Genomic DNA, 14,882 nt, shown 5'->3' with positions numbered 1-14,882 from the left:
CATGCGATGCGCGCAGAGAACCTGAGCTGCTGCTGTCGACACTTCCGCCAGGGCTTCTATGAATGAGCACCCGAAGGTCACGTGATGCCGGTGCTCCGTCATAGAAGCCCCGGCAGAAGTGGATGTTGCAGACGCCCACAGGCAGCACTGCGGGGGATCTGGATCTCAGAACACACCAAAGTTGGACAAAATTCAGCAATAAATAAATATAAATATATATATATATATATATATATATATATACACACACACATATATGGGGTCTGCACATCACTTACAGCCAGGCCCGGACTGGGACAAAAAATAGACCCGGGCATTTAAGACTGAGCAGCCCATTTTTATTTATTTATTTATTGTTAAAGCCCACCCTTCATGTACCATCTTTGCATTTTCCCAAATCACTTAAACATTCATGATAGACACAAACACTTACTCACTCATTCACACAAATCATTAGCACATACTCATTAATGCAGTCTCACAAATCATTCAAGAAATTCATCCACACATGAATTCATTAATTCTCTTACGCATTCACACAATTCATCCACACATTTATTCATTCATTCTTGTACGCATTCACACTACCCCCTCTCCCCATCCCCTTCTTGTCTGCCCCTTCTATGTTCCCCCTTATCACTATGTACCCCCTTCCCCACTTCTCAATATGTACCCCCTCTCACTATCTATCCCCTCTACCCAGGGGCGTAACTAGACCCCTCAGGGCCCGGGTGCGAGAATCTGTTAAGGGCCCCCCACCCCCCCAAAAAAACATGATTTTTACCCAACAATTTTTTTTCAACAAATTCAATTTACATATTGAATCATTTCTGTAAAAAAATCAAAGAAAAAGGGGCGCATGTTCAAAGGGCATAATCAAAGAAAAAGGGGCGCATGTACATAGGGCCCTTTTTGTACATGCGCCCCTTTTTCTTTGAATACATAAATAATCTTTCCACCAAAACAGCCTGACTGTGGCATTTTTGCCACCAAAACAGCCCGCCTGTGGCATCTTTGCCACCAAAACACCCCGCCTGTGGCATCTTTGGCCCCATAACAGCCCGCCTGTGGCATCTTTGGCCCCATAACAGCCCTCCTGTGGCATCTTTGCCACCATAACAGCCCTCCTGTGGCATCTTTGGCCCCATAACAGCCCGCCTGTGGCATCTTTGGCCCCATAACAGCCCGCCTGTGGCATCTTTGCCACCATAACAGCCCTCCTGTGGCATCTTTGCCACCATAACAGCCCTCCTGTGGCATCTTTGCCACCATAACAGCCCGCCTGTGGCATCTTTGGCCCCATAACAGCCCGCCTGTGGCATCTTTGCCACCATAACAGCCCTCCTGTGGCATCTTTGGCCCCAAAACAGCCCTCCTGTGGCATCTTTGGCCCCAAAACAGCACTCCTGTGGCATCTTTGGCCCCAAAACAGCCCGCCTGTGGCATCTTTGCCACCAAAACAGCCCGCCTGTGGCATCTTTGCCACCAAAACAGCCCGCCTGTGGCATCTTTGGCCCCATAACAGCCCGTCTGTGGCATTTTTGGCCCCATAACAGCCCGCCTGTGGCATCTTTGGCCCCATAACAGCCCGCCTGTGGCATCTTTGCCACCATAACAGCCCTCCTGTGGCATCTTTGCCACCATAACAGCCCTCCTGTGGCATCTTTGGCCCCATAACAGCCCGCCTGTGGGATCTTTGGCCCCATAACAGCCCGCCTGTGGCATCTTTGCCACCATAACAGCCCGCCTGTGGCATTTTTGGCCCCAAAACAGCCCTCCTGTGGCATCTTTCCACCAAAACAGCCTGACTGTGGTATCTTTGCCCCCCCTTACACATCCATGCTATCTCTCACACACACACACACACATATATATTAATTCACAAATATTTACTCACTAATTCACAGATAATCCATTCAATCATTCAGATATTCATACATTGATACCCATTAATTCCCTCATTCAGATACTCATTTACATATACTCATTCACAAACATTCATTCACTCACTCCTTCACAGATATTCATTAATTCTCTCACTCAATCTCAAATACTCCTTCATGCAGCCTCCCCTTACCTGAACAACCGAAGATGTAAAAAGTATGTGCCGCTCGGCGCTCGCAGACCAACTTGTTCAGTGCATAGGGGGAAGCAGATGCGCAGCAGGGTCATGTGACGTACGTCACGTACGTCACGTGACTGTTGGATTCCTGCGTCCCCCGGCATCCTCGTCTGCCAGTAAGTAGCGGCCCCCCGCGGAATTAATCGTGGGGGTTGCCCGGGCCCCCTAGAGTGGCGGGCCCGGTAGCAGCTGCTGCAGGGTTAAGGGGCAAGTGCCCCTTTTGCCCTGAGTTATAGACGGCCGTAGAGGCCGCATAGGCCCAGTCAGTCCGGTCCTGACTGGGCCTATGCGGCCTCTACGGCCGTCTATAACTCATAGACCTTGGGGCCCCTTGCCGCCGGGGCCCGATTTCGGGCGGCCCCTTGGCTTGGGCCCCCCTGCCACCGGGGCCCGGTCGCAGTCGCGACCCTTGCGACCCCGGTAGTTCCGCCACTGCCTCTACCCCTTTCTATCTAACCCCTCTCCCCCCTCTCACTGCACCCCCTCCCTCACCCCCTACTTACCTTGTTGCCAGAGTAAGCAGCAACTGCGACCGGGTCCGCCACTCTAGGGGGCCGGCCTTAGGGGTTCGCGGCCGCACAGAGCTTAAATTAAAACATCGGGGTTTTTTGTTGTTTTTTTAAAAACTTTATTTAACATCCTCTATGTTAAATAAAGGTAAACAAACTTTATTTAACATGAAAGATGTTAAATAAAGTAAACAAAAAAAAAACCCCGATGTTTCAATTTAAGCCCTGTGCGGCCGCGCACCCCTAAGACCGGCCCTGGTTGGGGCTGCCCGGCCCCCTAGAGTGGCGGACCCGGTCACCTAGAGTGGCGGACCCGGTCGCAGTTGCAGCGGGCTTAAGGGGCATATGCCCCTTATGCTCTGTGTTAATGCTTCCGCATAGGCCCAGTCAGTCCGGTCCTGACTTAGCCTATTTTAAGGTAGGGGCCTGACTTGCAAAAGGTCACTTCTCCATTATAATACTCTTGGATCTCTCTGCTGCTTTTGATACTATTGATTACCACCTTCATCTTGACTCACTTGCTTCTATAGGCACTCGAGATACAGCTCTCTCCTGGATCTCCTCATATCTGTCTAACCATTCCTTCTCTGTCAGCTTCTCTGGCAAGACATCATCACCTCATTCACTTTCGGTTGGCGTCCCCAAGTCCTTGGCCCCCTGCTGTTCTCTCTTTATACTTAATTTCTTGGTAAACTAATCAACTCATTTGGCCTCCAATATCATCTACATGCAGAAATAGTCTCTGTATTACTAACTGCTTTTCTTCTATTAATGGATGTCACAACTCTTCCTTGAAACGTAATCTTTTAAAAAATGAACTCATTATGTTCCCTTCTTCCATCTCCACTCCACTACCTGAATTCTCAAATATCACCATTAACAACACGACTATCTCTCCTACTAATCAGGCCCGATGCCTTGGGGCTATCCTTGACACCAATCTCTCCTTCTTCTCTCACATTCAGTCCCTCAACAGATCCTGCCGCTTGCAACTAAAAAACATCTCTCACATCCGCCCATTCCTCACCCAAGAATCCATAAAAACTCTGGTTCATTTACTTATCATTTCCCATCTTGACTACTGCAACACTCTTCTGGTTGGCATTCCACTGTCTTGACTCTGTCCTCTGCACAGGGGCGTAACTAGACGCCTCAGGGCCCGGGGGCGAGAATCTGTTAAGGGCCCCCCCACCCCCTCACCCCCCCACCCCCTCACCCCCCCAAAAAAAACATGATTTTTACCCAACAATTTTTTTTCAACAAATTCAATTTACATATTGAATCATATCTGTAAAAAAATCAAAGAAAAAGGGGCGCATGTACAAAGGGCATAATCCAGGGGTGTCCAAGTTTTTTCTGCAGTGGGCCACTTCATCAGAATTGTATACGTGCGCGGGCCGCACTCATTTTTTACTGCGACAATAAATATGGCCTTTAATAAAATATGCAGATAAAAATAAAGTAAAATGACACAAAACCTTTACTCTTCCTCTCACTGATTTCTGGGCCTAGAAAGTTTTGCGACTACAAATTCAGGATTCCCTAGATTTATTCTAGGGATGAACTAAAATGAAAATTCTGGACCAAAACATTCAGGGTTCACTTAGCCAAAACCGAAAATGGCCCCCACCTTTAAAAATAATAAAAAAAACTCACATTTTTAATAAAAGTAGGTAACACACAACTGGACAAAATTAGCAATATGACTTGGCAACCAGTAAATGCTGGCAACCCAGGCAACCAGTAAATGCTGGTACCTAGGCATGATGGGACTGTGCTCGCTGTGATTGCTGTTAGCAATCACACTCCTATCATGCCAAGTCAGCCAGTACATGCTGGTACAGGGTGGCTGTAAGTGATGTGCAGACCCCATACTGCTGGCAGCATCAATACACAAGGGGGGGAGCAAGCCAGGTTTCAGCATGTACTGGCTGACTTGGCATGATAGGAGTGTGATTGCTAACAGCAATCACATTCCCATCGTGCCTAGGTTCCAGCACTTACACATCCATCCAGTAAATGCTGGAACCTAGGCATTATGGGACTGTGATTGCTGTTAGCAATCACACTCCTATCATGCCAAGTCAGCCAGTACATGCTGGTACAGGGTGGCTGTAAGTGCAGACCCCATACTGCTGGCAGCATCAATACACAAGGGGGGCAGCTGGCCAGGTTTTTAGCATGTACTGGCTGACTTGGCATGATAGGAGTGTGATTGCTAACAGCAATCACATTCCCATCATGCCTAGGTTCCAGCACTTACACATCCATGCTTTCACACACACACACACTCATTTATTCATATAATCATTCATTCACAGATTCATTCCCTCAATCACACACACTCATTCAAACACCCTCCCCACCCCCTTACCTGTACTGCAGCTCCTCGATGCCACTTACAGACTTCAGCAGGGGGCGCGGCCTCCCTCTGCCTTCTCTGCTAAAGCACAGAGGAAGTAGGATGTCACGTGAACTCCGCTTCCTCTGTGCAGTCCAGAAGACCCTCCCACAAGTAAGTAGCAGGGCTTGAGGTGCGGCTCGCGTAAGATCGGTTGCCCTGGCTGCATGTTGGACGCCCCTGCCTTATTTTAAAAAAACTGAATAAAGATTTCGGGCTGCCCCTTGGCTTGGGCCCCCCTGCCGCCGGGGCCCGATTTCGGGCGGCCCCTTGGCTTGGGCCCCCCTGCCGCCGGGGCCCGGTCGCAGTCGCGACCCCTGCGACCCCGGTAGTTCCGCCACTGCCTCTGCAGTCTGTCCTAAATGCTATTTCTAGGCTTACATTTCTTGCACGCCACTCCTCTTCTGCTTCCCCACACTGCTCCTCCATACATTTCTGCTCATCCACGGCGGGGAGTGTGCCAAACCTCCAAAACCATCATAGGGGACGTTTCATCCCCCCTGGACTCAAAAAAAGGGTGCTGAGTCACTGGCATTAGGGTAGAGGCGTCTCCCATTCATCCTTATAACGTAAACCGGCCCGGGGAGGTGCTTGCACACCAAAAACCAGCTCAGCAATCCAGCTCAGCAATCCAGGAACACCATTAAAGCACGCCTCTCACACATGACAACAGTCATTGATTGTTGGACAAGCTGTGGTGTACTTGCCTTGTGTAGTCTCCATTTGTTTTTTCCCCGTGCCTCTATGCTGTTTTTTTATTCTCCTGGCTTTGGATCGTTTACTGGATTTCAATTCCTGACTGCTACCTGCCCTGAACTCTGATTGCTACCTCACTTCTGCATGAACTCTGCCGGTCCCAACCTTACGGTTGTTTACCATACCGCTTGTCCTCAGCCTGCCTCGACCCTCTGGACTGTCTCGAACATTCTATTTGCCTCACCATTGCTCCTCCTGCCTCAACGCTCCTGACCAGGACTATAACAGAAGCTTTTAGTTGCTTGTTGCTGTTCTATGCAATAAAATGGATTGCAATAAAATGAATGTAGTCTCTATGCTTCCGGGCTGTGAAATCTGTTTTTGGACGTTTCTGTCCCTGAACAGTTTCATGGAAGCCTGTTTACCTTGATGTGTTACATAGTGAGTACTTCTTGCCATTGCAGAATTAATTTCAGACATGCAATGCAGCCTGTACAAGCAGGATTTATAACAAAGGTTTTATCTTTCTTTCAAAATGTGTAAATAGCTTATTAATACATAAATGATAGTGCCAAGATTAGAATGAGGCATGGAGGCTAAATATATATGTTCACCATTTACAGAATCAGTAATTTTGTACACGGCTGCCGGGGAGTAGGAACCAGGTCCCCTGCAGCGCTGCAGGGGATCTGGATCCTAACCCTGCTGCTTACTTGCAGCAGGGCTAACTGAAAAAGAAACACCTGCGTCGGGCGATATGAATTGTGGGTCCATCTTTAAAATCAGACCATTTTAACACAATGGCCCCTGGCGACAACGTTATGTGTTTTGTCCATAGAGCCCTTGGCAGCTTTAATCAGGAATTAAGCTCAAGTAAAAGGGATCACAGTTGTGAATCAGTCGTTTATGGTCACATTATACGCTGACCATGTGACTCTCACTATGACGTCTCCACTAACTTGTATACCTTCAGTTTTGGACATTATAGAAGAGTTTAGTAGTTATTCCGGCTATGTGTACAGATTTATCGACTACCTTGGAAATAAATTATGCTTTGATCTAAAATACTCTTTGGATTTACATTATTCGATTTTACTATCTGAACTTTGTGAATTAACAAACAGTTGGAAGCGTATAGAAGGTTCATAGTTTGGCAGATTTAGCAGACATTTCTTCTGATTGCACTATCCTCCCTTTCCATGAAATTAAAGATAGATTTGAAATCCGTAATAAGGAGTGATTGCCTAATTTTAGAATCAGAAACTGTTTGGGATTAAACCCAATAACACCAGATATCCTAAATCAATGTATTAAAGCACAGGATGACTCAAAACAAATTTCCAGATCAAGACTAGTCCAATCTGCACAGGAGCTAACAAAACCTAATAAACTCCTGAAATGGAAGAATGATTTTCATAAGTCGTTCCCAGAGGATAGCTGGTACAGATCATGAAATATGTTCAGAGAAGCAGTTCACTGTGTCTTTCTTCAAGGTTTTCCATCGCTTGTATATGGTCCCTTCTATACTAAGGACATTTCAACCAGTAAACTCTGGTATATGTTGGAGATGTAAGAAAACAAAGGGCATTCTATATCATATATGATGGAATTGTGACCATATAAATCCCATTAAATATAAAATCTCCAATCTATTAAAACATTTTCTAGGCCACAGCAGGGATCTCCTCTCACCTTAGACATTTTTAATGTACTTTAGAATTCACTTCTGGCACTAAGCCTCAGCAATTATTAGCAATATATTAGTAAGGGCTAAATTATGTAAAGCAATGAAGTGGGTACCCCAGATAGCTATTCCTGGGAACAGGTCTTAGAACAAATCAAATATTAATAGGCTATGTAAAGATATTTCTGGGTCTCCTACTCTTAAATAAATACCAGAAAAGTGTCTACCTTGGTAACAACACAATCTGCGTTGTTTTTTCTTTTACACCTTTTATGGGAACTATTCATCTGAATAATATTATACATTTACTCCAAGACTCCAGTAATTTTAACATTATATCAACTTTATTCCATGATCATTTGTCGTACGTGTGTGTTGAATAGATCAAAATATTGCAACATATTTATAAAAAGAAATTATTGCAACAAGTATTTTGGATATACTGTAATCAGGGTAACAGAACAGGGATGAGGAAGCGGACTCTTGCAGACTCAGGTCCAGAAACAGGTATGCATCATAACAGGCAGGAAGAGCTGAAAGAACACAGGAACCAGGATAGCACAGAAGCAGACGAGCTGAAAGCGCTGCAGTCTCCACTCTGCAAACCTCTGGCCTTTTGCCTGCGGCTATATGTCAGGGACTGGATCCATAGAGACGACTGTAAAGACCCAGAGCGCCCAAACATGGAGTTCAGGAGGTATTGAGCAGTAGTGGAGTTGGACAGGGCCTGGTGCAGGGTGACTGCTCTCTCCCGGTGGGCATCCAGGGTTGTGCGGCCACATACCAGGGCGCTGACATAGCAGCAGTCCGGAACAAATCAAAACTAAACTTGGCTGGATGTGGAAATCTGAAACAAAACTTGGAGATATCCTGCAAGCGCCCTGGAGCAGGCATGAAACACTAGAATCATGTGCAGGATGCCACAGGCTGGGAGTAGGGAAGCTAAGCAGATTACCGTATTTGCTCGATTATAAAACGAGGTTTTTTCCAGAGCAAATGCTCTGAAAAATACCCCTCGTCTTATAATCAGGGTCGTCTTATAATCAGACCTCAAATAGGTCTGATTATGAGACAGATCCAGATCCCCCGCAGCGATGCAGAGGACCTGGATCCTCCTGTGTTAACCCACCCCCCCAACTTACCGGTGCTTCTGAGTCCCCGGTGCTTAGTCCGGGCTGCGTGTAGAGCTCTACGCGATACAATCAGTGGATGAAGACAAAAATCATTTGGAAATAATATGAAAAAAAGATTGTTTATTTTATAAAATACATTATGAAATATTCATGTTACTTACTTTGTTACTTGTCCCCTTCCCTTTTTGCCTTCTGTATCCCCTTTATTGATTTGTGTTTTAAAAAAAAATAATAAAAAAGGATATTAAAAAAAATATTTAATTTACTTACAATGCTTGATGAAACCTAAATTTTCTTAGTAGCTATCCGGATACCTTTACGTATCTCGGCACGTAACTTGGTACAGATATCAGTCACGCTAACTTCTCATTCCTTTCGGTGGAAAAAAAAACACTTCAGCTATCAACCTGCCCCTAATCACACTCTGGTAAGTGTTCAACATCATTGTCGGTTTTTAGGGACTTTAACAGTGGAGACGCTATCCTAGATCTATATTTAGAATGGTATCTCAACTCGATCACACGGGCATTATCCAGTTACATCTTCATCCATTCCTCCAAGAAACGAAGTGTATCCAACCCTGGATCCTCAGGTGTGACTAACAGTGCCACTATTTATATGATATACAAAGTGTAAAGGTAACCCACTTCTCAGGATATACGTGTACCTCCCAAATAAAATACTACCAAAATGATCAACCTTCAAATGATCCCAGAAGACATAGGAAGTGTTATTAGTATTAAAACTCAGCTGTTGAAAATCCGTTGCCACGTGTAGCCACCATTAGAAGCCATTTTGGTGCCATTACAAGCTCATTGATTGTTATGGCTGTGATTGGTAGGTCCAACAACCTATGGGAGTTTTTCCTTACTTTTTTCACGCTGGCCAATCAAGATTTACATTACCGTATTTGCTCGATTCTAAGACAAGGTTTTTTTCAGAGCAAATGCATTTTGGGGGGCAGAGTGGCATATAAGGGGGTATAAAGCATATCTGGGGGGCGGATGTCCATAACTGCGGGCAGGTTGGCAAATAAAAGGAAATAAAAATAAAAAATGAATTTTTCTCAATCATAGCTTTTATTAATTATGAAAAATTTTTTTACTTGTGAATTCATATTTACTAATTAAACCTTTTTCTTATAGGTTAGTCTTATATTCAAGCTTTTTAGGGGGTCGTCATAATCAGGGTCTTCTTATAGTCGAGCAAATACAGTAGATCGATAATAGATTACATAGACGGTAGATATGCGATATTAGAACTCACCATACTCTCAGGGCATGGTTTCAGACCTCCTTGTGAAATCCTGCTGTTGCTTCTTTTGATGTTGTTGATTCTGGTGGTTGTGTATGACCCTGGCCCGGCTTAGTGATTTACCCGGTTCCTAATCCTGTCTTCTGTTCCTGACTCCACTGACTTCTGTGTTCCTGACCTAGCTCGTCTGACTACCTGTCTTGGCTTTGACCCCTGGCTTGTATTTTTGACTAAGATTCCGGATTGTGCTTACATTTATTTTTGCTATTTTTCTATTATTTAATAAAAGCTATTTTTTATATCAGCATCTCCTGTTTCCGTCTGGTTTTCTTGGTACCCTGACACATACAGTGAAGGAAGAAGTTATTTGATCCCCAGCTGGTTTTGTACGTTTGCCCACTGACAAAGACATGATCAGTCCATAATTTTAATGGTAGGTTTATTTGAACAGTGAGAGAAAGAACAACAACAATAATCCAGAATAACACATTTCAAGTAAATTATACATTCATTTACATTTTACTCTGGGAAAATTGTATTTGATCCCCTATCAATCAGCAAGATGTCTGGCTCCCAGGTGTCTTTTAGCTGAGATTAGGAGCACTTTCTTTAAGGAACAGGGCAACCAAGGGAACCAAGGCACACAATCCATTAAATAGTTACTGAAAAGGGAGATAACTCTAGTCGCCACTAGAGACATTAATTGTACATATTCCGCTTTCTTTAGAAACTTATACATGGCAGCAGGGGCGTACCTAGAGTATTTGGCACCCGGGGCGGATCCTGTATGTGCCCCCCCCCCACACACACTTTAAAACTACATGGCCGAAACTGAATATGACCCCCCCAAACACCATAAAAAAATCTAACACTTTTATTTAAAGTAAGTAACACACCAAAATAGGACAAAACAATTAAATAACAATATATATATATATATATATATATATATATATATATAATTGTTAACAGCAATCACATTCCTATCATGCCCAGGCACACCCAGATTCCAGGAGGCACTCGCAGACTTGGCATGATAGGAGTATGATTGCCCTATCTACCCCTTCTCGCTCCCTTCTGCCCTATCTACCCCTTCTCACTCCCTTTTCCCTATCTACCCCTCCCTCTTTGAAGTTCACTTACCTTTCAGGAGTCCTGCGGTGGGGGTGCAAGGCCTCTGTCTCCCAGCTCTGCCACTGTATGGAACAGTATAGAGTGATGGGAGTTATGATGTACTTTAGAGCATAATTATATAATGAAAAATACATTGGAAATGGTACAGCATAACACCCATCACTCTCACACACTTACCAATCCACACACATACACCAATCCACACACATACACCAATCCACACATATACACCAATTCACACATATACTAATCCACACACATATACTAATCCACACACATACCAATCCACACATACCAATCCACACACACATACCAATCCACACACATACCAATCCACACATATACTAATCCACACACATACACCAATCCACACACATACACCAATCCACACATATACACCAATCCACACACACATACCAATCCACACACATACCAATCCACACACATACCAATCCACACACATACCAATCCACACACATACCAATCCACACACATACACCAATCCACACACATACCAATCCACACACATACACCAATCCACACACATACACCAATCCACACACATACCAATCCACACACATACACCAATCCACTCTCACTGTATGCTTTCCTACCTTTCCTCTTTTCTCCTTACAGCTCCTTTTCCTGCTCTTCGCTCCTCATCTTCTTCAGTTCTTCTGTCTTCTTCCGAGGGCACGGGGTTCAGAGGGCACGGACAGCGGTGGGCGCGGCTTCAGTGTTGTGCACCGGGATCTGACAACAAACCCCGGCGCACAACAGCTGTTGCCGCGCGGATCGCAAGGGAGGGGTATCGGAGGTCTTTAACAGACCTCCGGCTCCCTTGAGTGATTTTAACCCGGGTTCAAGGGAAATCCTTGAACCGGCTTAAAATCACTCAAGGGAGCCGGTGGTTTGTTAAAGACCTCCGATACCGCTCCCTTGCGAGCCTGCTCCTCCAGCGGCGGACATTACTGTCCGTCTCTGGAGGGGTGCCGGGTGCCGGCAAGTTGGCACCCCCCTGATGAGCGGCACCCGGTGCGGACCGCCCCCCCGCCCCCCGCTAGGTACGCTACTGCATGGCAGATCAGGATGATAGGGAATTAGGTATAACATCACTGCAAGAAGTGAAATTAGACAAACTAACAAATTAACAAAGGGAAAGTCGAAATGCTATTATAACAGAGGAAGAGGTAAAAAAAACTATCCAATCTCTATCCAACGGTAGAGCCCCTGATCCAGACGCCTTCCCCACTGAATATTATAAATTATTCTCCCACCAAGTGATACCAACCCTTACGACATTATACAACGATATCTTTCAAAATAATTGCCTCATACAGACATTGACTCTACTAATACCGTAATCGAGCAAAGGCCTAACAAAGGTACAATCTTATCGACCCATTTTGCTCCATAAGAGGACGTAATGATTTTAAGCAAATTAATTGCCACTAGATTACAAATATTGTTAATACACCATCGATTTTGTGAAGGGCTGCCACTCAGGCCGGGGTCAACCGTACAGACCTGGGGGCTGTAGTGGGGTCAGGGAGAAGGCCTTCAACACGGTGGCATGGCCACACTTATACAGGATATTGAAAAATCGATTCTTTGGACAGAACTTTCTGAACTTTACCTGCAATTTAAATGCAAACCCAGAAGTCATTGTCACAAATGGGTTGAAATCAGAGAAGATTTATTTGGGTCAGGGGGTCCAGCATGGTTACCCCTTGTCACCACTCCTTTTTGACTTGGCCTTGAACCCTTTACTCTGCACCCTGTTCGCCTCTTAAGATTTCAAAGCTATTTCATTCAGCACAATGGAACAAAAACTAACAGCCTCTGCTGATGATATTCTCTTACAGTATATATCTCTGACCATCTACCAACCCACATGTCCTCTCTTTATCACATACCTGCAGAGGGTAATACGGATTAAAATGAGAAAACCCTGTGGATTAAACACAGGGTTGCATGTGGTTGTTGGGATGGAAATTAGGCTGCAAGGGTTAATGCCAAGGGGTGAAACAAAGGACACCTTCAGAATGTGCTGGTAGGCGCTCGCACCACTTAGTTTTACCGCCTTTTTGTGTTGAAATGCGCTCGCGAGCAGCTCGCGCCGCTTAGTTAGCCCGCGCTTTTGCATGTGCTGCGCTCGCGGACAGCTCGCGCTATGGTTTGGGCGGGTTTTTGCGCTATAAAAGTGGAACATCTGAGGCGTCCGTTTCACTTACCGCTGGCGTGCGCTAACTGACTGCACTGACCTCAGAGTCTGGTGAGCGGCGGTTTTCAGCAAGGCCACGGGGAGCAGCATGGAAGAGCTGCTGAATTGTCGCCTGCCCGCCCTCCCATTTTTATTTATAAAAAAAAAAAGATAAAAAAAAAGAGTAAATATTGTTTTATTTGTCGTGGCTTTAATTGGAGTGAAGTTGCTCTCTGCAAAGGGAGTGAACAATGGGGGTTTTTATAGGTGTCAGGCTGACCGGCTTTGGGGCAGTTGGCCTGGTTTTAAATTATTTGATTACTCTGTGGTTTGGGCCAAGAGTTGTGGTTTGTTTGATAGTTGTTGATACAAATTGTTCTGATTGGTTATTGTGTATTAATTGGTATAAACTAAATAAAAGACCACAGCTTTTGTTCATCCAAATTGTTTCAGTTGCTTACAATTGGTTACAAACATTTACACCATACAACCACATGAATAAAGACTGAAGCATGACATTTAGACACATCTCTTTTTTCCCTCCAGACACTCAAAGTTTTGGATTTTGTTGGGCAAAAACCTCAATTAGTTATTCATTAAGGAGATTACAAATGAACTTAAATTATGGAAACACTACACTCTAACACTAACATAAAAAAATTGTTCCCCAAACTGCTTTACACTAAGCAATCCCTACCTTTACTAATTAAACCAACAGACTTCAAATTGTTAGATAAACATTTGAATTTGGATCTATGGAAGGGAAAAAAACATTTTCCCATAGATTCACAGATTCTCATGAAATTGCTACCTGTGCTTATTTGAGCATGTTCTGAACACCTGCACTGTTCGTTTTATTTGTGTGTCCACGATGTACAGTGAGGGAAATAATTATTTGATCCCCTGCTGATGTTGTACGTTTGCCCACTGACAAAGACATGACCAGTCTATATTTTTTATTTTTATTTTATACAAACAAATACAAAAAAGACTCAACATTAATATATAGAAAGTCTTAAGATTACTTAGTACAAAAAAGTTAAAATACAGACAATGGAACCTATGCCTAAGGAGGAGCATCGGTTTGCTTCAAACTTGATCAGTCTAGAATTTTAACGGTAGGTTTATTTGAACAGTAAGAGACAGAATAACAATAAAAAATCTAGAAAAACACATTTCAAATAAGTTACAAATTGATTAGCATTTTACTCAGTGAAATAAGTATTTGATCCCCTTTTAATCAGCAAGATGTCTGGCTCCCAGGTATCTTTTATACAGGTAACAAACTGAGATTAGGAGCACTCTATTCAAGGTAGTGCTCCAAATCTCAGCTTGCTACCTGTATAAAAGACACCCGTCCACAGAAGCAATCAATCACATTCCAAACTCTCCCCCATGGCCAGGACCAAAGAGCTGTCCGAGGATGTCAGGGACAAGATTGTAGACCTACACAAGGCTAGAATGGGCTGCAAGACAATCGCCAAGCATCTTGGTGAGAAGGTGACAACAGCTTGTGCGATTATTCGCAAATGGAAGAAAAACAAAATAAAACACTTACCCGTTATGCAGTAGAGAGCTTTGAGACGATGAATGGGGGGCACCACTATGTGGTGAAACCGAGAACAGGAACCAGTTCAAATGGCAATGGGTAGACAGCAAAAGATATAATCCAGGTCACTGTCCAGGGGTCAAAGGCAGGTGGCAGACACAAAGTAATCCAGGTCACTGTCCAAGGGTTAGAGGCAG

The sequence above is a fragment of the Spea bombifrons genome, chromosome 6 (assembly GCF_027358695.1).
Source record: "Spea bombifrons isolate aSpeBom1 chromosome 6, aSpeBom1.2.pri, whole genome shotgun sequence".
In the NCBI taxonomy this organism is placed as follows: Eukaryota; Metazoa; Chordata; class Amphibia; order Anura; family Pelobatidae; genus Spea; species Spea bombifrons.
This window is presented reverse-complemented; position numbering follows the sequence as displayed.